The sequence below is a fragment of the Etheostoma cragini genome, chromosome 1 (genome assembly GCF_013103735.1).
Source record: "Etheostoma cragini isolate CJK2018 chromosome 1, CSU_Ecrag_1.0, whole genome shotgun sequence".
In the NCBI taxonomy this organism is placed as follows: domain Eukaryota; kingdom Metazoa; phylum Chordata; class Actinopteri; order Perciformes; family Percidae; genus Etheostoma; species Etheostoma cragini.
The window spans coordinates 28428034-28454084 of NC_048407.1; the positions used below are offsets into that span (position 1 = coordinate 28428034).

The following is a 26051-nucleotide window of genomic DNA, read 5'->3' on the forward strand; positions in this document are numbered from 1 at the left end:
CCCCAAAAAAAAAAACAGGCAGGATTGAGACGGACCAGGTTAGGTGAACTTAAACAATGTCTGAGTTGAAAACGCATCTTGTTGTCACGTAAGGGCGCTGTTCATGTTGCAAAGACATTTTAATTGCAATTATGTCTTTTAAGAGGCACAAAGGCTCTCTAAAACTGCAGTTTTAGCTCAGTGGAAGCTCATACACGTTGCTGCAGCTACTCCGTGTTGCCTGCACTGATTCGGGTTGGGGGGTTTTCAATCAAAAGTACACACATCAAGATTAATATTAATAGTAAATAATGGCCAGAATTTTCCTCATTGACAGTATTGTAACTGATACTGTTGCTATTTTTACAGTCACATTGTACAATATTCGCACGCTAGTAAAATTTCAACACCGGTTTATATTAGGACGCCCCATGTAGGCTGAGGCTTTTGCAGCGGCCCGGGTTTGAATCCGACCTGCGGTCCTTTGCTGCGTGTCATCCCTCATCTCTCTCACACCTTTCTTGTCTATGCACTGTCACTCTAAAATTAAGGGAAAAAGCCCCACCCCAAAATAGCTAAAAACAAAAACATTTTTTAAATATGATACTTTTCTTTACTTTTCACGAAGTGAACATTAATTGTAATCACCAAAGCTCCAATCTACAAACGGTAAGAGTCCCATCACTAATGGTCACATTGTGAGTGGGATGTGCTTCAAATTGATGTTGAACATATTGGTATTTTAAAAGATGTCAGTGGATTCTGCTTGGCTCTATGCTGGATAGTGGTGGCGCAAATGGACAAAAACAAAAATCAGTAAGCAGCTCCTCATGTCGATAACCGATTGTAGGACAAACAGGCTTACAATTTCAGGGTAGCCGAGAAATATCAAATTATTTCAGTATGGTCAAACAGCATCTCAATACATTTTTCAAAATAGTATGAGTATTGTACATACCGCAGTGGTGGGGATGAGAATGTTTGCTCTGGAAAGATCACAAAAATATGTAAACATGCTTTTACTTCAAATTGCTCCCTGTTGTCTACTTGCATTAAAAGTAAGTGAAACACAAGCAACTTATAAAATGGGTAGTACAAACTTGTTTCAAACCACTCCAAACATCCTTAATGTGAACATACCTTAGCATTGTTACCTAATGAAACACAATGATATCACCCTACTGATGTTAAGGAGTGGGGAGCTCTCCTGTCCTATAGGAGCATCTTGTCCCAGTTTGGGATGTTGTTGATGTAGGGGAGTTGAGCTGTTGAGGCACGCCTGAGAAAGATTATCATTAGTAGGGGGCGGTGTGGGCAGTAGGAACCCATGAAACCTGCCATCCAGGCCCTAATTGGAGGTCATTAATCATGTGAGGCTGTCCTGCAGTGAACAGCCTTGTGTTTCTCTTTGCCGTTTGGCCATCATGTAGATGTCTCCTGTGTAGATGAGGACTCCAATCATGCTGGGAACAGTTTGGCAATGCTCTCACGCTTATGACAAAAATTGCTATGCATATAGTTGAGCTGTATCAGTGTCTGTACTGGTAGTATTTGTAACAGTATGGAAGTAGTATTGCAGTAGTAAAAAATAGTAGTAGTTTTACTAGATGGACCAGTGTGCTTATCGTACTAATGAATTCATTCATTTAATATATGTAACAGTTCAAACTGTTAATGTTATGGTGTGCATACTTTTCAGTTTAAGTTAGTTTGAATTTACTTAACAAAACATGCCTTAACTAATTAAATTTTAGTTATTGATAATCATTAAATTAAAAGACATAAACATATTTACGGTAACTGACCTTCATGGCACAATTTTTTGAACACATTTTTAAATTTAAGGTGGCCTAGGGGCCATCACTTGATATGAGATGATCATTGCAATACTTGTATGAAAAATCTATTAGCAAAATTAAGACAAATCAAATAAGAATTCTTCATTTTGTAAGCAGAAAGCCATACTTCTGCACTTCCTCCTAAGGGCCACAACAAGCTTTGCTGCTTGCATGTCTAAAAGGATGTACAGTAACCTGGCCCAGCATGTGCCCTCCCACTTTAATAGTCTGTCTTTTGTCTATCTCATGAAATTATTCCAACTCAGCAATGGGAGTTTTAACTCACTGATATGAATTAGGAGCAAGAGTATATCTGCAAGCTGAAAATCATGACCCCCTTCCAGCAGCTATTGATTGGAGTAGCAGAAAATCCATAGTGGCTGATTTGTGAACCATTAAGTTTTGAACCCAAAGCTCATAATGCTCATATTCACAGCTTTACTCTGTGCTGATGAGGGTGAGGGTGGGATAAAGAGGCAGGGGGTTAGGGCATTAGATGCTGAGGGGTTAGAGGCAGGCAGTTAGAGAATGAGGGAAAAGCGTTGGAGGGATTGAAGATCATTAAACAAATCAATTCAACTCTATCTGGAAGATTGCCCACACATGCAATAAAACAATGAGGCAAGTGCAATAGAGAAACAGTTTGTTCTTATCATATTTACACGTCGGTTCTAATTTATCTTTACATTTATTGACCAAATGCAAAACAGTACAGGCAGGAGTTCTTATCATCCCTCAGCTCCTTATTTAATACAGAAATCAAATGGAGGAAACACTGCCAGCACTCTACATATATTATAGCAACCGTCTGTTAAGAAAAGCTATTCTCTTGTGCAGTCATCCCAGTTCTTTATAATATATGGAAAGTAAGTCATTTTCCTGTTGGACAGTTAAAAGCACCAAACGGCAGCATAACTCTCTTGGGTAAATGTTTTGTGTGTTGTTGCATTCTCTTGCATTCACTTCATTTTATATGAAATAGAGAACAAGTTTGTTGACAACCATGATCTAGCATTTAACTAAAATAACTCCACAGGATTTCTTTAACTTAGTGTTGTTTTTATTTCTCGTCACCCCTGTAGAATCTGGAAACATTGTGGTTTTGAACAAGTAGACCTGTTCATACTGTCCCCCACCTCCTACGTTTAGATGTATTTTCCTAGCAACATAACTCAAGCCTTGTTCCCTCTCCTTCTGGTCAGCTAGAGGTCATAACACACAGCTGCCTCGCTGATCTTTTTGCTGTATTGAATTGCCATCCAACTGAAAATAAAAGACTTTAATGGGTACATAACAAGATTTTAGCTCTCCATCACCCTCACTATTTTTCCATATACTGTACCAGACAGCTCTTATGCAAGCTAAATCTGACCCTGCTAGATAGGAAAAATGGCAACAGCAAAATTCTTAAGTGAAATGAAATGATAATTAGCCATTTCTAAAATAAGGAGCCATTACACCAGAGGTGTCAAAAAAGTCATGAAGAGACATTAATCACAGCCTTCATCACACATTCTCAGGTACACATATCCCTGTCTCTCGAGTGTCACTTTAACACCAAGTGCATTTACAAACTGTGGCAAGCCTCTAGGGAAACACTCATATGTTTTTCATACACATTTTGATTTCATCCTAAGGCAAGCCGCGAATGAAACTTGCTTCTGACTCACAGAAAGCCATTGAGATCTGCTAGATCTCGTGCATCTGTCTACAGTAATTGAGCAAGTTTTTTTTTTTTGGGAGGAGGGGGGTGGGCACTATAAACCTGGTCAGGAAACAGTTGAGCCATTTACTGGTACAGGTACTGTTAGAAACCTGCCACCCCTGTTCTGAAGCCAGGAGTTTATTGGTACAGTAAGTATGCTTAACTGTAATTATATAGCCATTATTGTTCACAGATTAAAACTTCTTCTCTTAATCATTTTGACTTATTTTCTCACATACCTTTTAACAAATTGGTTACAAGTAGATGAGAGATGATAATCGATCTTGGTGTAACAGTGAAATTTACAAGTGAAAATGATCAGTATGACCTTCTCTTGATTTCAATAGGTTTTGTGCCGCAAATTTGCCCTGCATTGAGAACTGATATTTTAATTACACGGTCTAATGCGGTGTCAGTTTGATTGTGGTAAAAATACATTGAAATGACACAGTAACACACAGAGTATGTCAACAAATTCCATTTCAAACTGAGTTTAGTTTTCTCTAGCTAGCAACACTAATCTGACAGATAAATACAACATCTGAACTTTTAGACATCGGCTCCTGCAATTCTGACATCGTTATTGGCGTACTTCCAGAGATTGCTAAACCAACGGGACCTCCAAAACATCCACACAGCGACTGGGGGGACCTTCAGACGGACACGCAAAAACAATCGCTGCAGGGAGTCACCCTGTGGTATTCAAGCGAGGCTAAAGTTAACTCCACATTGACTCTCTCTTCCAAGCCTTTTCCTCGCCAATGATTCCTCGCTGGTGAACAAAATGGATTAAAGAAGGCATCACCTCACACAGAATGATTATGGAGTGCAACATCATGATTTTCACAGACTCTTGGCTTGACAGCAGAATACCCAACATCGTTATCGAGCTATCTGTGCGAACAGAACAGCTGATGACTGTGGTAAGACCCGAGGTAGGGGCTTGTGCATTTATGATAACAAAACGTGGTTCATGAACATCACCATCACCGACAGTTGCTGCTCAGCTAACCTTGAGTATCTCACCGCTAACGTTAAAACCAGCAGAAGAGGGTCAGCGAACTGCTACCGTCAGACCCGGCGGCAGCAGGTCACTGGACCGCTAACGTTGGACCCAGCTCATTTTCTGTAAGCGATGCAGTATAAAAGCATGGCTCAACCAGCAAGCCAGCCAGCCGGATTAGCTTGCTAACTCTGCCCTAACATTACCCCGTCGCCACATCATTGACAGAAAACAAGCCGAATACACACATTTGGGACACATTTGTTTCAACTGAATTGTTTTGTTGATCGTTTTTGGATGCTTTCAACGGTTTGTTTGAATTCTGCATTTGTAAAACACACAAACAATTGAATGATAAATCTTTAGCCGGGCAACTGACTTATGGGCATGGACAAGTGAAACGTAAATGTACTTGTCCAAAGGACAAGTACCTCAAAAAGTAAATGTCAAGCCCGGCTTATCAAACATGTGAAACCAACTGTAAGGACAGTCCAAGTGTGGCCAGAGAGAGCTGACATGGCACTAAAGCGGCATTTGGGAAACACTGACTGGATGTGTTTACAACTCAGGCCACCCACAACTCCCACTTGGACATTGATTCATATGCGTCCTCCGTTCTCGACTGTACCAACTCAAACATCAACAGTGTCACCACCTTCAAAAGGATAATCACTTTCTTTAATCGGAAGCCATGGATGAACAGTGAGGTCAGACTTCTGATGAATTTCTGACATGATTTGACTGCCATCATTACTGTAAAAAATGGCTTCTCTTTGCAATAACAATTATATAATTGTTACAGATAGACAGGCTGCCAAATTCACAATATGCATCACCCATGAGTGATATTAGTACACACTGTTGGAGACCCACTGATACAATAGAAGACATCCCTTTCAGAAATCTTGAGAAGCAGCCTGATCTGCAGGATATATTTTACCAGCTCCTTCCAAGATGTGTTGAGTGGCGTCCTAATCAAAAATCAATGTGCCCACTTGAGTAGGCCCACAAGGCTGCTGGGTTATGTAATCTGATAATATCAATCATAACTGTGTTAGGCCATCTATCTGACTTTCATAGGACTGGGGTCAATGAGTAGAGGGGAGGCAGGGTGAGGGAGCCTTGGCCTCCCATGCCATCAATTACTACTTATTATGGGGGGGCTTACTCTGCCTGAGAGCTGTGTAGACCCCCTACCATAAATAATATTAACAAGACCAGCCTCATCAATCAATACCAGCACAGTTGTATTGCTCCAGCCTAAATGGCGGCTTCCATAGCTCTCCAGCCTCGATCAATGACCCTGGCTCCTCCAGACTAGCGCATAAGGGTAAATCTAGCTCTGTTTGAGCCCAGGGGTCTTCAGCCCTTCCTTCTCTTGCTACTCCAGTTTTCTTTATCCCCTGACTCTGTGACTGCCTGTCTCTGTCTCGCTTCACTTATGTTGAGTACTCAACCATCACTACCATCTGTAGCTGCAGCTAACTGCTGCTCTTGCAGTATCTGCCAGGCTCATGCAGGAGGGCTTGTTAACAGTATGAAGCCCACACAGAGGAAGTGTCAGAAAAGTGTCTGTAAGAGTGATTATGTAGAATTAATGAGTCACTTACTGATTCCCCTCCCTCCACTTTTTACCTCCTTCCACGTTTTTGTGTGACTTCCTGCTGTACTGGATTTAGTGTGAAGAGGCGCATTGGCAGCACTTCAGCATAGCCTATAGAAGCAAGATGGTGCTGGGTCACAGTGATGTGAAGTGATAATGCCACTTTTTCTGAAACATCTGTCACAAATAAAGCAATGTGATTTCATTTCTTGCTGCCATGTTCACCTTAAATACAAATATATGGGTTGTTTCTTTAGCTACAGGCGGGAGGTCGAGATGGGCTACATCAGTTCAGGAGAGGTGGGGGTGTATTATGGGCATAATTACGGAAGCAAATAATTAGCAAGTAGAGTGCAAAGCAAGATTAATTAGCCTCATCATCTGCCTGTGACCTTAGCTCTTGCGAATCATTCCCTGCTTGACCAGCTCTGCCATGAGCAAATCATTCACCCAGGGACTGAGCGCCTCATGCCCGGCAACCAGTGAGAGAGTAAGTGGCTTCGGCAACCTTTGCCTTGTGACTGTTATTTGGGCGGCTACAGCCCATGTGTCATTGTGAGATATGAAAAAACACTTCCTTGTGTGTGTGTGTGTGTGTGCGCTGCAGCTGGGAAAAAGTATTTGTCAGGTAAAAATTTCTTTTGTTCATAAATTATACGTAAAATGCAGCTCAACTGTTTTAGATAGAAATGTTGAGTGTTAGGTCTTGCTTTTCAAATCGGAAAAAAAAATAAGTCAAAACAACAATAATAGCAAACTAACTTTGGTGTGGCTCGGTTGGACTGGGGATCAAACTTGTGCCATGTGGGCTATTCTGCTGCTCACTGCTTGCTTAGCTCCCATCATGTTAAAGAACTGGCCATTTTTACTTGCATATGTTGAAATATAGGTCCATATGTGTTTGTCTTATGTTGTGAATGTAAAAAAATGAACTGCTACCTCCTCTGTCAGCTCTAGCCACTGAAAATAAATAAGAGGAGAACTCAAGCCAATAACAAAAGCTTGTCAGTCTGATATCATGTTGCCTGAGCTCATTACTATTCATGAGTTCGCCCAGTTGCGCTGGGTAAAGGATGCTGATAACCAGGCTCTCATTAGCTAGCTGTTAGCCAAAGTCTTTCTGCTGGCTTTCTATACCACACTAGAATGGCTTGAAACAAGATAACCAAGGTATTTTTCCACAAAAAAATATAATAGAGTCCATGGTGGAAGTAGCTCAGTTAGTAGGGAGTTGGGTTGGGAAGCAGTGTCGTTGGTTCAAGTCCCCATATATGGTGGTGGACTGGTAGCTGGAGAGGTGCCAGTTCACCTGGGAGGGCACTGCCAAGGTGCTCTTGAGCAAGGCACCGAACCCCCAACCGTTTGGGGCGCCTTTCCATGGGCAGCCCTCTCACTCTGACATCTCTCCATTTAGTGCATGTATAGGTACTCAGCATGTGTGTGTAATTCAGGCCTGTGTTTAATGTGCGCAATAACAACAGAGTTTAAATTGTAATTTCCCCTTGCGGGATTAATAAAGTATACATTATGGTAGAAGGCATGGCAGCTTTTAGACATTACCACAAAGTAATGAAATGTGTTGCAGGGCACCTTTTATCATCCCCAAAATCCCCAAACAAATTCAACTCAATCCCTGATTAAGGTAGTAAACCATAGACAATGGAAAGAGTACCGTTTCTGTGTCTTTGGTTGCACTGTATTCTTGTACCTTCACCAGGGAAACTCATTTCAGTCCAACCTCAGCAGTGACTTCAGATGCTAGCCTTACACTGACCTGCAGACTTCAAAGCTTGATCAAGCCTTCCCCAGACAAGGAATTCTGTGGTTCAAGCAATTTGTAAAACAGGCAAGAGGTTTAGTGTGAATTGGGAGTGAAGGGATGTTTCAGTAGTCCTGGCTAACCCGCAGCTCAGCCACTCAGGCCCTGAGAGAAGCACTGGGGAACCATCCCCACAATATACTGTTTATAAAAAAAATAAAAAGTAAAAGCCACAGATGCAGCTTAGCTAAAAAAAAAACAGCTATTGTTTTTTTCCTCAGAGAAGACGACCGGAGTGAGTGAGTGAGAGAGAGTGAGAGAGAGAGAGAATATATTCATACTTAATAATTTTTTTTTTTTTAATGTGTTAATGTTCATATTACCGTTTATAGTGTTTTGTCCGAATATTTGGAATAGAGAGAGGGTATCTCAAGGCTCTTTGCCAGCAATAGAACAATAAAAATCCATTGCTGGAGTCACAAAAAGATGCTCTCCTTGTTCACAGTCTTAATGCCTTCTCTGTGGAATACAAGCTTCAATTGACTCATTGACGATGGTGTCAGCCAAACATGTCTGAGTATTATCAGACAAGGGGGCAGACATTTCAAAAAACAGTTGGTTTGTTTTTATAAAGGGAAAGGTCAAGAGAAAAGTTGCCTCCAGATATTTTTCAAAGTAACATTTCTGGCTTATGAAACTAAATCAAAGTGAAAGATTTTGTTGTCATGGTAAATTTATTTATCCTTCTTTGGCTCCCTATTTGAAATCGTCCTGCAATTTGGAAATTGTGCTTTCCTAAGATTACGTATTGCAGGCAATTAAAAATGCATACGTTCTGTTTTCAGCATGTTTCATTTTAAGCATTTTCTGAGGAGGAAAGTTCAAACCACTCCCTTGATGAGTATGTGTAGTTTGACATAAGTACTATATTTACCTCCAGTAATCGTCACAGTTGGCTGAAACCTGTCAAGTTAAGATGTATGAGCGGGTATATAAAACGGACATAATTTCATGGTAAAGATGGGAAATGTTATTGCTGTTTGATTATTGAACCTTTTGGTGCAATTGCAGAAGCCTTTACTCTGGATTAACATTCAGGTTTAACTCAATTATTTATGTATACACCAAAATGATGTTTTGAAATCTGTCTCCCCTTTTAAACACTGTAAACAAAGGCTATCAATCATAACCCTTGGCAGCTGTAATTGCTACCAGAAGTGGCGAGTCAGCTCACTCACTGCTGCATTAAAACATCGTCCAGTCCCACAGTAATCTGTGCCAGGCTCATCAAACAACGAAGTATCATGTTTAAGTGCATGCTCATCTATTTCAGTTTGTGTAAACTTTTAAATGTTGTGATTTTTTTCTGTTTATATGAAGTGATTTCCTAATTATCTTAGCTTTTTTTAAATTATGGGCAACTTGTTTCATCTGGGACGTTATGAACCAGGGAATTTGGCTGCCCGAAAAGTAATTCTTAGTCCCTTATTTGTACACACTTTGTGAGTTCACTGTGGAAACACACAACACAAAATTATTTGGCAATCAGTCTCTGCTTTCTCACCCAGACGCACTGTAATATTTATTTTTTGCTCGTCACATTTTCAAGTTTGCAGTGAATCATGTACTGTATTATTGTATAATCTTTTTAACTCTAATACCACCCACTCTTTTTTTTCTTATACCCTTTTGGTCTAGTAGGTGTTTTGTATTGAGAATATCAAATACAATTCATAATCATGCAAACAGAATTTAAGTTCTCATTTTATTTTTCAGTGTCATACATACAATATTTAAGGGATAATTTGGCATTTAATAAAACAGCATGTATTCCTGTTTTGTTTCGTTCCATGTAAAGAAACTTTTTGATTGTAAATAAATGATATGTTGTATACCTTGAGGCTCTGTTTATAATGAATACAGGACGTTGGTGGCCAAGTGGAGAGAGTAAGGGAGAAGCAGAGACGCTGCTCACTGACTCCTTTCACATTAATGAATGGAGAGGCATAGCTTTTTATGGAGCTGAGCTGTATTGACCTGTGGCTGACATCTACTTTTTAGTTTCATAACATAATCAGCACTTGACACACGATTATAATAACCCAATGCAATTTACGGCATTCTCTGCAAACACATCGATTTTTTTTTTCTTTTCTTTTTTAACCGGTCCCTGAACCAATTACATTAATATTACCGCATAATTAGTTTACACATTACTAAATTACTGACAGATTAAAAGTGAAATAGCAGAGTTCATACCCTGCCCACATAACTGCCAGAGAGGAAATTAATATGGATTCAAAAGGTCCTCAGAGGCATGAGCAATAAAAGGGAATAAAGCAACAATCTATAAGGCATGCTTGGATAAGGATATCCTCTCTGCAGGCTTGCCAGGTGTTAGTTTCAGCACAGGTATTGTAATTAATATGGTCTTTAATTAGATTTGCGTATGAACATCGATAGGCGCTGCTCCTATGGGGAGGGTTACAGTACTCTAAGTTTAGAGGTGTGTGTTAGACTACTGAGGCTGCCCATGCTTATCGCATTTATCAAAGCCCCCCATTCAAGCCAGGCTCAGACATGGCCTCATTTTATCCTAGTACTTATATAATGTTTATATACTGTACTATCACTATATTTACAGTATGGGTGTTGAGTAGCCTTTAGAATATTTATTGCTGGAGATGCTCTCATTTTGAAACTGGGAAACGTACGTAGTGCATGTTAGAAACCATTGGCTTTGTAAATCTTTCTGTCCATCTTTATTGCATCTTACTTCTACTCAGGAGAAGGTTAGTGGCTGGCAGATGAGCTGCTGGATGGCGCACTAACTTTTCAGCAGAAATGTATTGCTCTGACCTTTTGATGTCTACATTGATCCAATGTACTGAGTGGCCATTTCCCCAGAAACAAACATATATAATTGGTATTGGGTTCCAATGGTGCTCTTTCAATGTCTTGGGGATGCTTTGCAGCAATCTAAATCAATTCACACTTATAGACACAATATGGATGCATTAGTGCTGACTGGTCATTTGAGGATGGCTGAGAGGTTAGAATTCAATACACCTTGATCAGGCTCAATCAATCCATCTTCTTCATTCCTCAAATTCTACATGGAAGCTCAAGATGTAATCATAATGAATATTACTTTTAGTGTATTTTGCTGCTTTTGTAAGTACGAATCAAAGCACCTGGAAAAAGTGCTGGTTACAGCTACTCTATGAACAATATTAGATTTAGTATGCCACGTTTAACACCTATATGATAGACATGGGCCCTCTGTCCTCAGGTGTATCTTGCACCTTCTCACGTACATAAATGATTATTATTAAATTAAAAAATTATTTAATAATTAGTTATTTTTCACAAAACAGAGACTCTGAACATATGGTCTGTTGAAAAGTGTGTATTCTTTTTCAACATACACAGCAGATCTAATTTATTTTTCTATAATCCTAAAAATGTTTGCGTTGTTTCATGTACAGAGTGTAAGACATGATAGATTGGAGCTTTGTATCTTAAACAGAGATGCAAAAGTACACACTTACCGTACTCAAGTAGAAATACAGATGATTGTGTTAAAAAATACTCTGGTAAAATTAGAAGTACTGATTTAACGTCTTTAATCAAGTAAAAGTAACAAAGTAGAGGCTTGGAAATTTACATAAAGTATAAAAGTAAAAGCTACCTGGACCAGACAGATGTGACTAGAGTACATGCTGAGAAACTTCAGTAGACATGATAAAAAAGCTCTTTATATACCATTGCCTACATTTTAAATGGCTGTCTGCCAATAGGCCTAAAACATATAGCTTATTTATTGTGACAGAGACTGGGACTCCAGGTTAATAAGATTCTGACCGAGTAGTAAGACATGAATTCAGTTGTGATTTTGTGTGTATTCCCATCTAATTAGATTCAATTTGGTATTGATGACGGAAAAATAATCACTAACTCCAGTGAAATTATTTGAAACTTAGTGAGGACTAGAAAAGGACTGTATTTAAAGCTGATTCTGGTTTCCAAGTTGGCCCCAGGTGTGTCTGTTAAAACACAGACGGAGACAACTTCTCTCTTTTAAAGCTTTATTGCAATCAAGCATCAGTATAAACATGGGTTGGCGTAGCTCTGCTATGGCTGTTTGTGTGGTAATAAAAGAAATAAATAATATTGTAAAGGCTACCATACACAATGCATAGGAATCATATATGCTAGCAAATAATTACCATAAACCCACTATTTAATAAATTATCTTAATGAGCAAGGATGTTCAACAATCGCCATTATATCGAATCAACAGCCAAGTGTAACCTAGGTAACAGCTGTAACTTAGGTAACAGGTGTAACCTGCTACCAGGTGAAGAACACAAACGCTAACTTTTAAATTTGCAATAACTACAGATCAATACAACAACAGGCTTAAATGAACTGACACCATAAGTTATACAACTTACAGTTCTCATAGATGCGCACACACACAATCTCAGCTGATTATCCTCTGGACAGCTAGTCTCTTTTTCTTTTCTTTCACTTTTGTCTCTGTGTGCCGTGTGCGCCCGCTTGCGGTGTGCGGCGCTAGTCCTTGCCATTCTCTGCCCTGCACTCACAATCACACCTGATAGACAAGCTTTTGTACACAACTAATGTAATGAGCCCATTTTCTAAAATGTAAGGAGTACAAAGTACCGATATTCGTGTTAAAATGTAAGGAGTAAAAGTAAAAAGTTGCCAAAAAAATAAATAGTAAAGTAGTATTTGTACTTTGTTACTTCCCATCTCTGATCTTAAAACACTGCAGATGCACTGCATGTTAGGATTCAGCCACCTCAGTATTACCATGAATCAGTGCGTCTTATGCATTTGTCTGTTTAAAGCCTCATAACTTACGTCTTTGCAATGAGTCAGTAATACAAACGTTGCTTGAGCAACATATCTTTACAAATCTCTGATCGTGAAGTTACTTGTTGGATGTTACTGCAAGAAAAAGGTACATTTAGACATCTTGCTAACTTTGAATAATAAACTTATATAATTCCCCAACTTTCCTCTCAAAGATATTGATTTACTTTATTTTCCAAACATCTCCTGATCCCTCAGGTCTTGTTGGTTTTCATATCAGTCTTTGAAGTTAGCTGAATAGACCCAGAGAAAAGATCTTAATTCTCCTTGAAGTGTGTGCTGTGGTGTATTTGTGATGTGGGTTTACTGAGGAGTACTTCAGTAAAATCTCTTCATCATCCTGGATGTCTCTCAGTTTTGTTGGATTGAGCAAACTTCTCAGTCCCTCCAAGATTTTTGTACTTGATTTTTGAGACAGTGAAAATTGCAAAAAAAAAAGTTATGACTTTTTTTTGCTTATACTTAAAATAAAAGAAAACTTGTTTCGGGGAGAATCAAACTACTTTGGACTGAGTTTTCCCAGTAATCCTAACAGAAAAGCTCAGGATGCTGAAAATGTTGGTAATGTGAAAATGAATAATAATATAATATGAACATAATGATAATAAGCAAATGGCTGGTGGATTTAAGACAAAACATTTAAATTTATTGAATGAAATTACAATGCAAGTTTCCGTGGCTTGTTGATTGTTTATTTCCCGTCCTGGCCTAGGTCACATTCATACGGTTTTAAAAAGTACTTATTGGACTTTAACTTATCATTGCACTAAATTTAGGCAGCCCCGCCCGCTGCAGAGAATCGACAGGATGAAAGAGCACCCGCTTTCAGCGACTTTAGAGTGAAAAAACGTTAAAGCGTACATTGATGTTAAAATGTATACAGGTTGGCAGGACGGTCGTTGATGTTTTGCACGGGCTGCGTTTTTTTTGGTAAATGTTGGATGTTCGAGTCACACACGTCCCGTCTTTACATCAGAAACAAGGCAATGAATTAGTCGGCTGGCAAGTCCTGCTTGGTCATTGACTCTCAGAGTCACATACTGATGCAAAGTCTACCATTTAGAACTGCAGGGATTGGTTGTAGTCGCGGGAAAGTCCGGTTATTGGTCAAATTTGCAGAAAATTTGCAGTGATTGGTCAAAATTGCGAGTTGCCCCCAATTCATGATGATTTGGTGAGTGTTGCGATCGTGGCATTGCGAGATCCCGGAGGGACTGTCTAGTATAGAGTACGTCTCCATTCGTCGATCACATCTGGAGTATGACACACAAATTGCTGACTTATCAAAACCAAAGTTGTGCATTACCTCACAAAGTCCATTGCTAAGGAAGATGTAAGATTATGGCTCAGGCTTAAATTTAAATCATAGCTCAGATCAGCTCAAATGCCCAAAAGTTGTCTGTGCTTTTATCAAAGAAACAATGTTCTGATCTTGTTATGGGCTCTGTTTAATACCTCTAATAGTGGTGCTTACTCTACATTTCACATTTTGCAATCTTCTCGTCAGTTGTAGACTGGATTTAAATTAAACTATAGATGAGTCATACAACTACTGCAACTCGGTTTTGCCACAATTACACATTTTTTGGCTTACACACATGCACAACATGTTAACAATAATGTCACGTTTAGTCCAATTCTGCAGTTAAAATGTGATTTCATCTTCATCAATCAAAAAGAGTTGAAAATCATTGCTGGATTTACACACGCCTTTATGGTTTTGATTAAGAAAAAGTAAAAAGCCATGTTTTAACTATTAACCCTGTATGCAGTGTTACATTGTTTAATTAGTCAGTGCTGAGGTGATTGGGCTAGTTACCTGTCCACTATGCAGCCTGGCTGTTTACTCAGCTGTAGGGCCTCTGTCTCCAGTGTAAGGGCAAAAGCAACAGGTCACTAAATATTTCATTTCCCAAGCAAAACATGCTTCCCATCGTCCGCTGAAAAAAAGAAACAGATCACAGTGATGAATGTGCAATCAGGCTGATTAACTCGTTATTAGTTGGGATCCACTGAAGGAAATGAGGGCAGGAATGAAAGGTTGTTTATGTGTCTTCTGGTCAAATTTATGAATGTGATGTGAGGAAGAGGCCTCCACGAACTTTTACCTCTTAAAGTTAGTGATTTAAAGTTAAATTATGATGCCAACATACATCACTTGTTCCCACTGTCTGGGTCTTATTCAGTGATGTAGGTGTTGTCCAAAGCCCCAAACTGTACCATGGTTATTGGGGCCAACTTCTCAAATGTTTCCTCCCTACTACCTTGTCATTGTTTTTTCTACTTAGACAGTCTTTCTGCCAGCAGATGGTGCTGCAGTCTCTTTACACTGCATCTAGTGGAGCTAGACAACATATGCTCTCCAGGTCTCCCACAGACATGCACCACACACTTTTAAAAGAAAAAAAAAAGGTCCAGCTTAGTTCCTGAGTTGAGGCAAATGTTTGTTGAAATAAGTGGAGATTTCCTGATTTATTTCTTTTGTTTGGGAAAAAAAAGGAAAGAAGCAGCATTTCTTTATAGGATGAGCTTGGGGTGTTCTGCAATTACCCTTACTTGTGCAGCTCTGGCTCTTTTTTTCCCCTCGCTGAGTAGGAACAGACAATGTTTTCCATTCCAGTTGCCTCTTACAGTTGCAGCGAGGGTGCCGGTGGGCTCAGTCTTTTACTGTTGTGGAACATGGTGGGTAAGATGGCTGAGCCAAATATCACAGCTAGCATGGATGGTGGCAGGCATTATGGACGTAAGTAAGAGCAGCAATAACATCTTTCTAAATAAGCGGACTGAGAAGAGAGGGTGAGGAGAGAGCACACTGGATTTCTTGTAAAATGGTTAATAATTAAGCTTATGAACATCTGCCATGTTATTTCTAATTGAGAAAAATACAGATTATGTTGATGTTGTAGAGAAATATATTTAAAAATGTATATTCACATTATTCCTCTCCTTTTTAAATATATTATTATTATTATTATTATTATTATTATTATTATTTATTATTATATTTTTTGAGTTGTTTTTTGTAGAACACCTGTGACTTCAAATGGATAACATTTGCTTTTCACACCATTAGGGAAGGTGTAGGCAGACCAGGACAGGGTGGGGGTGGTGGGGGGATCGTAGCGTGTAAGCTATTGAAAGGAGGAATGTGAGAGAACATTATTGCCCACACTTAATGTGAATGGAAAAAGGGGTTAAAGAAATGACAGCGTACAGTGGGTGGTAGGGCCTCAGTGCAGCCTGGGAGGAAATGGAATGAGAAAGTGCAGTCAGGCAGACCACTCATTCACCATGACAAATGGGAGAGGCCTAGGCCAAGGGGATACCTGATACCCCACAGTGGGCTGTGTGCACCTGCCCAGGCTCCACAATAAACCTGAGCCACTTGTAGCAGCACATCTCAGTTAATTCTAGAATTAGAATTTAATAACTGGGGTATTGATAACAAAGTGGTTGGAAATAAATTGATACAATTTTAGATATTATTTCACTCTTAGTGCTGTTTCCCTTTTCAAAGTTATTTTTCAAAGTTTCATGAGTATGATAGAAACAAACATGGCAACAATGAGTGCACCAAGATAATGTATGTAAAGTTGTATGTAAATGAATGTAATATGAATTCCTAAAATTAACTAGAGATAGAGATAACCAAAATTCAAGGATATTTATGGAATAAACATATAGCCATGCAAAAAAGTTTTGCATTATTTCTCATTCACTATTTACCACTACAAAAAGAAATACATGACACACTGTGATCACCTCAGTAATCTATGCCTTTTTAAAACTTGAAACTTGGAAATTTAAATCTTAATCTAATCCTATTGCTCTCTTGGTTTATAAGACCTTTAGGTCGCCCAAAGACGAGAACATTTGAGGAACTAATTACGGTAAATCCTGTTTTGTCTTTCAAAATCTAACAAAGGTTTTTATCACCATGCTGTTTTCTTCTAAAAAATATAGTAAAACAACTAAACAAATTGTAAATAACTAGCAAAATAACTATGACACTTGATTTACAATTTGTACAAATAACAAAAAATAATAATCATTTATAATTATAATTTATAACTTGAGATAAAACTTCATAAAGCTTGGTAGATTGTCATCCTACTACAGATCCAAAAGCATTAATATGCTCACAAAGAGTTAATGAGTGTTTCAACAGAAGGTCACAAGCAACATGTCATGAGGTTTCCATCTAGATTAAGTCATATATCCAATTCCAGAATTAGAGGGGTACTGCTATAATCCAATTGTGTAAGAAGACAGAACAAGAGACATGCGTAGATAGCAGAGAAGCAGTCTAGTGTTCCCATATGGTCACACGTGGTTCAGAGAGTATACTCCTCCTCGAGGCCGTTTCTCTACCTAGAGCATCCAGGAAGGATTGCTGACCTTCTCCCATGCAGGCAGATGAGCTGTGGTCACTCTTACACTTGTCAGACTGTGGCGTCAGGGTGCAATGCAGCATGCCCTGAAAATACTCAATCTGCTCTTCCATTTCAGTGTTTAGATTGGACTGTGGAATGACCGCAGGCTGACAGTAGTAGGGCCTGCTCTCCTCAGAGGAGAAGAATGACAAACTCTTTTTCTCTGGCCAAACATGAGCTCACTCCTCTAGTTTTGTGTCACTTTGTTAGATTTACAAGTATTCCATTCTCAAAAACAGAGAGAATTTTTTTTTAATTACCTTAATTTCTATTTATACAGCATTATGTGACATTTCTAAAAGCGTATATGTAAGCAAACGAGGCAAATAGCATAACAGGAATGTGGTAGTCCCTCCAAGTTTTGTTTTACCTGAGTACATTACTCTATCAAACTTAAACCACAGTTAATTAACACACACACAACAAAATCCACTGACTATTGTTATCTGTTTTCTCTGGTTTTGGCTAGTTTTGCTGAACTGTGTTTTGTTAAATTGTAAGCAAGCTTAACCATTAACCTAGTGTACAGCATCAGTTCTGTTTCTATAGTTACTCGCAGTCAAACAACGGCCTGGGATCTTATAAGCACTTATGTAGGATGATGATTAAACTGTTGAAACAGAGGTTTCCCAATATAAAATTTGAATTGGAAGCTCATCAGAATTGTCTCCAACCACAGTGTAAATATTCAATATGAAGTTGGTTCTACACATTGTTGTGTGACCAGTGGTGTCATTCTAAGTTAAATGCATAACTTGCAATAGTTACTATAGTAGTAATAATTGTTATAGTTACTGTTTTACGAATAGGTTAGTCCTGCTGCACTAGTTGCTCTGTCTGTCTATTGGTCATCGTTGTGGTACTTAAGCAGATAATACTTTGCCAGTCACTACTGGGACTATTTCTTGCTGCCACAGCAGAGGACAGAATTCAATGGCTCACCTCATCATTAACAGTACATATTGCTCCAACCTTAATAAGTAGATAGGGCAAAACAGTGTTCTGATTGTTTCTTTTGGATTCCAATCCTTGAATTTTAAGAAAGTCTATTCCTTTAGGAGTAATGTGTCACCACAAATAGCTACAGTGTTTTTATTTTTTTAAATGGGTCTGTGCACACGCTTTTACGTTTATTTAATTTTTTCACTACACTGTACATGAATGCTTTTCCATGTCCCAGCAGTATTACAATCCTACTCATCAGTAGCATTCTCCAAGGTTTAAAACTCTATGTGCAGAGTTTGTATCATCTCCTCATGTTTGTCAGAGTTTCCTCAGATCACTCTGGTTTCCCCTACAAAAAAAGACATGTATGCATGTTGAGTTTTTTATATTACGTTTACATTGGCTTTAAACAGTTGTCACAGCTGCCTGCTCTTAAATAGTTCGAAACTGTATGCCATCAATTTTATTCTAACAGTAGATAGCCCGGCACTGTTGTTGTTGGTGGTATTTCTATGCATTTACCATCAAGCTAGCAGTGTTTTTATTCCTGTGCAAAGCATCTGGGTTAATCTCATATTAGTCAAGAAGGATCTTTCTCACAAACAGTCTTAGACTTGTTTCACAGAACTATGCTCTAAACCAAATGCATGGCGTCAGTGGATTACTCTATCACTTTAGAGATTCAATACCAAGAAAGAAATGAATTTTCATTTTGTCAGTCAAATATTTAAATGTTTGAAAAACATATAATGCTTTAAAAAAAAAATGTTAATGTGAAGATCTCAACTCTGAGCGTATGTTGAATTCCTAGAATCCCTAGCCGGTATGAGTGCATGCCTAAATTTTAAATTAACAACACGATAGCTGTTAAATTCTTAGTCATAAAAATTGTTTACATAATTGGAAATCTAATTAGTATCTAATTAGAAATTCACTTAAGTGAGTTTATATTATTACGTTTAGTGTTTCTATTTTCCAGCCCTTACTTTGTGTTCTGAAAGTTGCTCACCCCTGGTCCTGTGTACTTGCATTGCACTGTATGGATTAATGTTATTTGGTGTGTCCTGTGGTTTGCATTATACACTTAAACATTCCGTGTCTATTACACATGCTGCACTCTCGCAGTTGCTTTTTTTTCATACTCTAAATGTATTTATTTGGGGAGGAGCAGTGGGTGGTAGGGACATCTGTTGCAGTAATGCCCAACAGGGTAAACAATATGTTTTGAATTAAGATTTGACCTTAGAATAAGCCTTATCTTATTATAAATCATAGTGAGTTAAATATGCTTTGTAAGTAGATCAGGTCATCTGGAGCCCCCCCTCCTCCCCATAGGCACAGTCTCTCAGCAACGACGGTGTAGCGATGTAATCCAGATTCATAATCCAATGATTCTTACAAGCTGTTTTGTGTTGTTAAATACTGGGTATTTGTGTTGATTTAATATCATTCTAATCTCCTTTAAACTACCCGTGTCTGTCTGGTTCATGGCCATCTTGTTTATTGCTTGCACTCTACTCTTCACTACTCTTCACTATAGGCCGGGAAGTGAAATAGGGCGAGCCCACTGAACTACATGGTGCTAAACCATTGATGTTCATTGATGTTTTAACTTTCTTAATTTTATTAAATCGATTTGCGAATACATTTTATGTGTTTGATTTTTGTGCAGTTTGTTCAGTTTTTTTTGTCCAGTGTTTAAAGGTTTTGCTAACACCATCTGATCATCTTCATCTATTTGTCTGAAGACGTTCTGTGATTAAGTAACTGATTAAGTACAACCAGCATTTTTCCAGCCACCGTTTTTGAGAAGCAACTCTTGGAACTTGCTCCAATGACGAACTGACTTCACTGAAGAATTATTTATTTCCCTTTGCAACCATGATCTCATTTTACAAAATGAATTTGCCACAATTAACCCTGACTGTATTATAAATCTTAAAAACTGCCGCGATAAACATTAAAACCTTTTTGTGGTATGTGTAAAATAATTTGCATTAAATTACATTTTCATTAATTTGGATAATTTATGGAAAAAAAGTCATACACTCATTGCTTCTTTTATTTATCATATTAAGTAATTCATAATAAAAAGGTGAAAGTCTGTCCGTCTGTCTGTGTCTATCGGTCTCATCTGTTGTTGAAGTAAGTCCAGTTCAACAGGTGGTTCTGAGCATGTTCTACTAATAGGTGTTTACTGTCATTGTATTTGTCATTTCTAATTAGCAATAATCAAGTCGTCATAAAGTTTACGCCGATTAATATCCTTGCTATTTTTATTTAGCTTTATTTTAAGTGGATGCTGTTCCCGGGAGATTTCGTCAGCGCTCAGACTTGCATGTCCAATATTATTAGTTGCTATGAGTTGAGCCTGTGCAAATCTGTTAATGCATAAGACCATAAGAGCTTCTTATGTTCCAAGCCAGGTCAGAGTGAAGACACATCAGATTAATATTTGATCATGCAGAAGGGCCCTTAATCAGATTTGCTTATTCCCTTAGCTGAGTGCTCTGCAGCAATTATCATAATTGTTGCTAAAACATGCTTGTCTTTACGGCTGGTGGTTGGACGTGAGCGTGTGCCGGGAGAGGGGGATTCCAGCACCAAACCCATTTAATGCAGGATGGGTGGCTGGGCCTGCTGAGGGAGAAGGAGGATATAGTGAAGGGGGTTGGGGCGGGCAGGGATGATGCTCCAACCCACAGCCAGTGATATATCCCCGGGCAGCAAACTCAACTCCAGCCACCTGGAACTCCTCAGGACAGCCCCCCCCCCCCCCCCCCCCTCCCCCCCGCCTTGCCAACAGCTCCAGCTGATGTGAGGGAAGTCAAAACTGCGTAATTCATAGATTTCCAGGGCTTGTAGATATCAGAGTTTTTTAGTTCACCTTTCTTTCTCCTTTTCCGTTATTAATATAAAATAGGATATATATATATATATCCTATTTTATAATAATTCTGAAAGTGAAATAATCATGGATATTGTTCTGCAAGTTTTAGCCTAGTTAACTAATTCAATAGTGTAGTCCTCTTTATTCATTAAATTCATTAACATTTTCATTAAAAAAATTGTATTTGAATTAATCCCAATGCTCATTTAAATCTATTTATTTGGGCGTAGGAGAGTCTTGTTGTAAATAGAAATTATTTGTATAGCTTTAAGTAAGCATACAGTAGGTTTAAATAGAAAAATAAATCAGGAAAATTCATAGGTGACTCTTGTGTATAGCACATAGTCTAACAGTTCACAAGAACAACGTGATCAACTTGGGATTTAATATAACTATTTTGATGAAAATGGTTTAATTAATGTAAATGTATTGTTTCTGAAATGACACATTGCTGAATCTGTCGGGAATATTTTTCAAAATAAATGTTTTCATGTTGTGACGAGCAAACCGAAACTTTTACTTTTTAAGAGAAAAGTGGGAATGATGTTTGTTTATTTTTGGAAATTTGTGCTTAATGTAAAAATGAACCTTTAACTAAGCCGAAGTGTAACTATTTGCATTTGGCAGTTTGGCAAGGAGGGGGACACAGCTAACAGTTTCTTTTCACACACACACACACACACACACACACACACACACACACACACACACACACACACACACACACACACACACACACACTTACCTAATGTCATACCTCAAGTTGTCAAAGCCAAGTTCTTGATTTACATCCTCAATCTTATACTTTCAAAGTTACAATATAAAAGAAGACAATTTTTACTTGAGTGATTTCACAAAACTATTTGAACCCAGTGATTCTATTATTAAGATAACTGTAAAGTACATGTTTTACAAAATAAGATTTTTAAACTCCCTGTACTTTCAATATTCAGAACTTCAATTTACTTTTTTTACTATTTACTTGTTATGTTAAAGCCTATATCCACAACTTTCTGACGTGGTTGGAGGACAAAAGATAAATATGATTTTAAAAAGAAATCAAATCATCTTAAGTGAAATGTTTAAAATGGATATACAGATTTCTGAGATGACATAATTCAGGTTATGTATCATATAGGGAAACGGACAATGAACAGTGTTTTTCTGAAAACCTTTTGGATGGAAACATTTGTGACTCAAATCCTGTTAATATGTCAAATCTAAACAATAAAATGACCAAAGAAACTCTGCTCTGTGTCATTTTGATTAATCTCTGATGAGTATGTTTTCAGTTAACCAGTTTGTCATAAGCATGACTATTAAATAAATGAGCCTGTGGACCTGTTCTGTCTGTATGAAAGTCATCCATCCTGCTGGAGGCATGGCACTGCGCGGAGAAACACTAGGAGAGATGGTTCCCCATTAATCTACGTTGACTGGCTGGAAATTGCATCTTTGTAATGAGTATTAGGTGTGCATCTACATGAATTAAAGCTGAATGAGCTTCTGATTGATCACCTCCTCCCAAATGACGCTCCTTCGATGATCATTATTGTTTAAAAGTGACTAAATCATATCGGGATGATTAAAAGTCTCGGCTCTGAGGGGAGGGAAGATAAAGTGAAGACACACTGTCTGAGAAATTGTGCTTCTTTTCCGAAATTCAGTTTATATGGTTGTGATGTATTTCCTCTTGAGGTTGTGGATGTGTGGTCAAACGAGACTTATATTTGAATCAATCAGTTTAATTACAACAGAAGTAGAGGGATTTCATATGAGTGAGCATTGACCATTTTCAAAATTGTACAGCAAACCAATTATAGTACAATATATGATGTAAACAGACAAATGTGGAGTAAGTAGATATACTGTACATTGACACATCAGCTTTCGGTATCTCAAACTCTAATTAAATGATATTCATAATAAACACCAATGGGGTTTGTCTGTGAATAACACTATGGGTTTCATGCGAGACATCCTGTGTCAGTTGTAGTTTCTTAGCTATTTGTTTTTTTTCCCACACAACTGTGTATAAACAACAATAAAACACTATAACCTCAACTGGGTTCAATGATTGACCTGCATCCACACATCTGCAAGTAGTGTACATGTAAGACCTCCATACTTGTTTATAGACGCTACACATTCAGCTATGATGGGATGATGAGATTATGTATTTTAAAAAGAATCTTGCCCACATGAAAAGGGTAAATAGAGTGCAAAGGGAATGTTTGAAGTTGGGGCCAAAACGTTCAGGTGTTTTTACAGGCATTGTGGCATTTATGTGGTCTAACTATATGTCTGGAGTCGCCTACACAAAAGTGCTAGACATCCCTGCCAGGTATTCACTTACTTCATAAAGTACATTCAACTGTGAGCAGCTGATTTGTTGCAGTTTGAGTCTCCGCTATAAAATCTTGATTGTTTGGACTCCCATTTGACTCCACACACCACAACGCAAAGTTCAAAATGTTCACACGCAGCTATTTTGGAGTTTCACATTTTAAATCTTTAAGATGTAAAGCATTATCAGGGAACCTGTTATCATATCAAGAATAGGCTAAATTGTAACTTCTTTTCCCAGGAGGAGTCTGGCACATGTGGGAAAAAAAACAGCTTGTTAAGGAAAGCTCCAGCTTCAGAAAAAGAGCGGACCTCGTCACCTTGTATCTCGACATATTTACTGTACCTGGACACACTAATGTTCCTCTGTAATGTCTTTCTGGTAATTATACTGCCAAGCACCCTGTTGGGGTAATTATACTAAAAACACCCTCATTAGCAGCATCAAGATGTAAACCCCTAGAAGCTTTGCTAACTCTCCCCTTGTGCACCCTTGAAAGGCAAGTTATTTGGCCAACTCCACACTTAACTTTGTACTTGTTTCAATATCTAATCACTGCTTTTTAATGTGGCTAAATTAAGATTGTTTCATGATATTGACGTGACATTTAGTAATTTTTGTAAAGTGACATTATCCCTTAAACTGGTTTGAACCTCATTATGCTTGGTAGCTGGTGGCTATGTGTAGCAATTGGTTTAAATGAAGAATGCTAGCAATGCTTAAGCGCTGTTTACCATTTTACTTCAAGAGTTTAAACTGAACCACCCGCAACTTATAGTGCACACACACACGCACACTGGTTGGGGAAGGAAGTATTGGTAGAATTAAAAATGTCATAAATGTTTTCAATAATGTGACTGAAATGAAATGAAATACTATAATCACTGAGTGGAAGTTCTGTAGACACGTTGCACAGTAAATATGAGTTTCAGCAGATATTTCTTCCACGATGTGATGTTCTGTTTCACTTAACCATAAATGCTTTACTGAAATTTGTAAGGAGAAATTGCTTAAGTGTGTCAGCCCAACCATTAAAGGCAAAAGACATAAAGCATGGAAACATGTAGTGGTGAGTTTTGCTCTGCTCATGCAAAATGGACATACTACTAACCATAACAAACCAGCAAAGAATTTACAACAGTCCCGGGCGTTGCATTGTCTGGCAAATTGCTCTCTTTAAATTATTCAGAGGCAAGGCTTTTTTATGTCAGCAACTCTGTGTTTTCCATTGACAAAGCTAGCCTCACCTAATAGTTTCACTGCGTCTGCCGTTTTATGACTGACATAGCAATAAGCAGATTGTCCAGATATTTATGCCATCTGCAGCTAGGAAAGATAATTAAAGTATATAAATTAATCAAGTGCAATTAATTAGAGGCTTTATGTTCACAGCAGTACATCTTTGCATGTATAATTTATATTTATTGATTTGTTTGGTTTCATTAGCCTATAAGATAACAGTGCAAATGCATTAGAGGGGAAAATGCACAATTAGCATGCGGTAGGGGCTGCTGGTAATTGATAGATCAGCGAGCACTACCTGCAGATATAAAGCTGTGTAAACTGTCATAAGCAGTAACAATCGATGACTGATATTTCGCTCCATATCTCTTGCTTGATTGATGATGTTTTTGAAAGCCGCCCCCCACCTAATGGGACCCTGATAGGCATGCAGAATTTACTGTTTAATCAGGGGAAAGAATTTACTGCGATCCAAAACCTATGTCGTTGCTGGTGGAAATGTATGATTGGTCTCTGTAAGTGCTATGCTGATGTTATTTGCTCCCGTCAGCAGCCAATATGGCTGAGCATTAAGAGCTTTGTGCTTCCCAGTTGATTTTTCATTGACTGTGCTGCCATCGTTCATCACTGGCTGGTTTCCCTCCGTTCTGCAGAGCTGAGAGGAAAGCAAGCTGGGTAGTCAATAGCAGCCAATGTGTTCACAGCATTCCAGCGTTTCCTGCAGTGTTAACGGTGTGCAAACTTCGTTCAAAATGAAAGACACTTACTTATTTCCCTGGTAATGAGGCTATATCCTTGTTGAATCATATAATAGAAAGTTGATGTTTTGGTATTTCGTGTAATTAGAAATGTTTGTCGTCTGTCCTGCTGACATGCACATACAGTACATAGTACGTAGTTACTTTGCCAAAGGGGGGAAAGGACACAGACATCAAGGTGTAGTGCCATTTATGGATGGTGGGAGTGCATGTCTATTGCTGTATTTTGGCAGGGAGAATGATAACATCATTCACATCGATCACGTCATTCATACTCCTCAGTTGTAATTTCAGCTTTCACTAACCCTGTAATGGAAATTGGAGTCCTCTAAATCGGCAGCTCCTGTTTGGTGCGGCTGACATATTTTGAAGATGTTGTCACTACGTGTTGCGTCATTGATAACTCATGTGGCTGTAGCGATATAATTACTCTAAAGAGGATGTGGGGTTTATGGGCCCCACATGTTGTTGTTTGGGAACAGCTTCTGTGTATTTTCACTCATGTTGAGGTGGACCACTTTCTCTTATGATGCTCTTATGAAGTTCAGTCTCTGATGTTTTGTTCACTCTACGTACTGTACTCTTTGGAGATGAGAGGCACAGGTGTGTGGTTTAAAACAGTGTTAAATTAGCCAGACGTTCTTGGT

General features: G+C 38.5%; 1 long non-coding RNA gene across 1 annotated transcript; it reads right to left on the reverse strand.

Annotated features, from left to right (window-relative positions):
* Positions 1-4911: 4911 nt before the first annotated feature.
* On the reverse strand, positions 4912-25555 carry LOC117949119. Its single transcript, XR_004657626.1, has 3 exons — positions 25541-25555; positions 12370-12372; positions 4912-4981 (listed from the first exon to the last, which is right to left on the reverse strand). It is a non-coding gene; the product is annotated as an uncharacterized LOC117949119 (long non-coding RNA).
* Between the last annotated feature and the right edge of the window lie 496 nt (positions 25556-26051).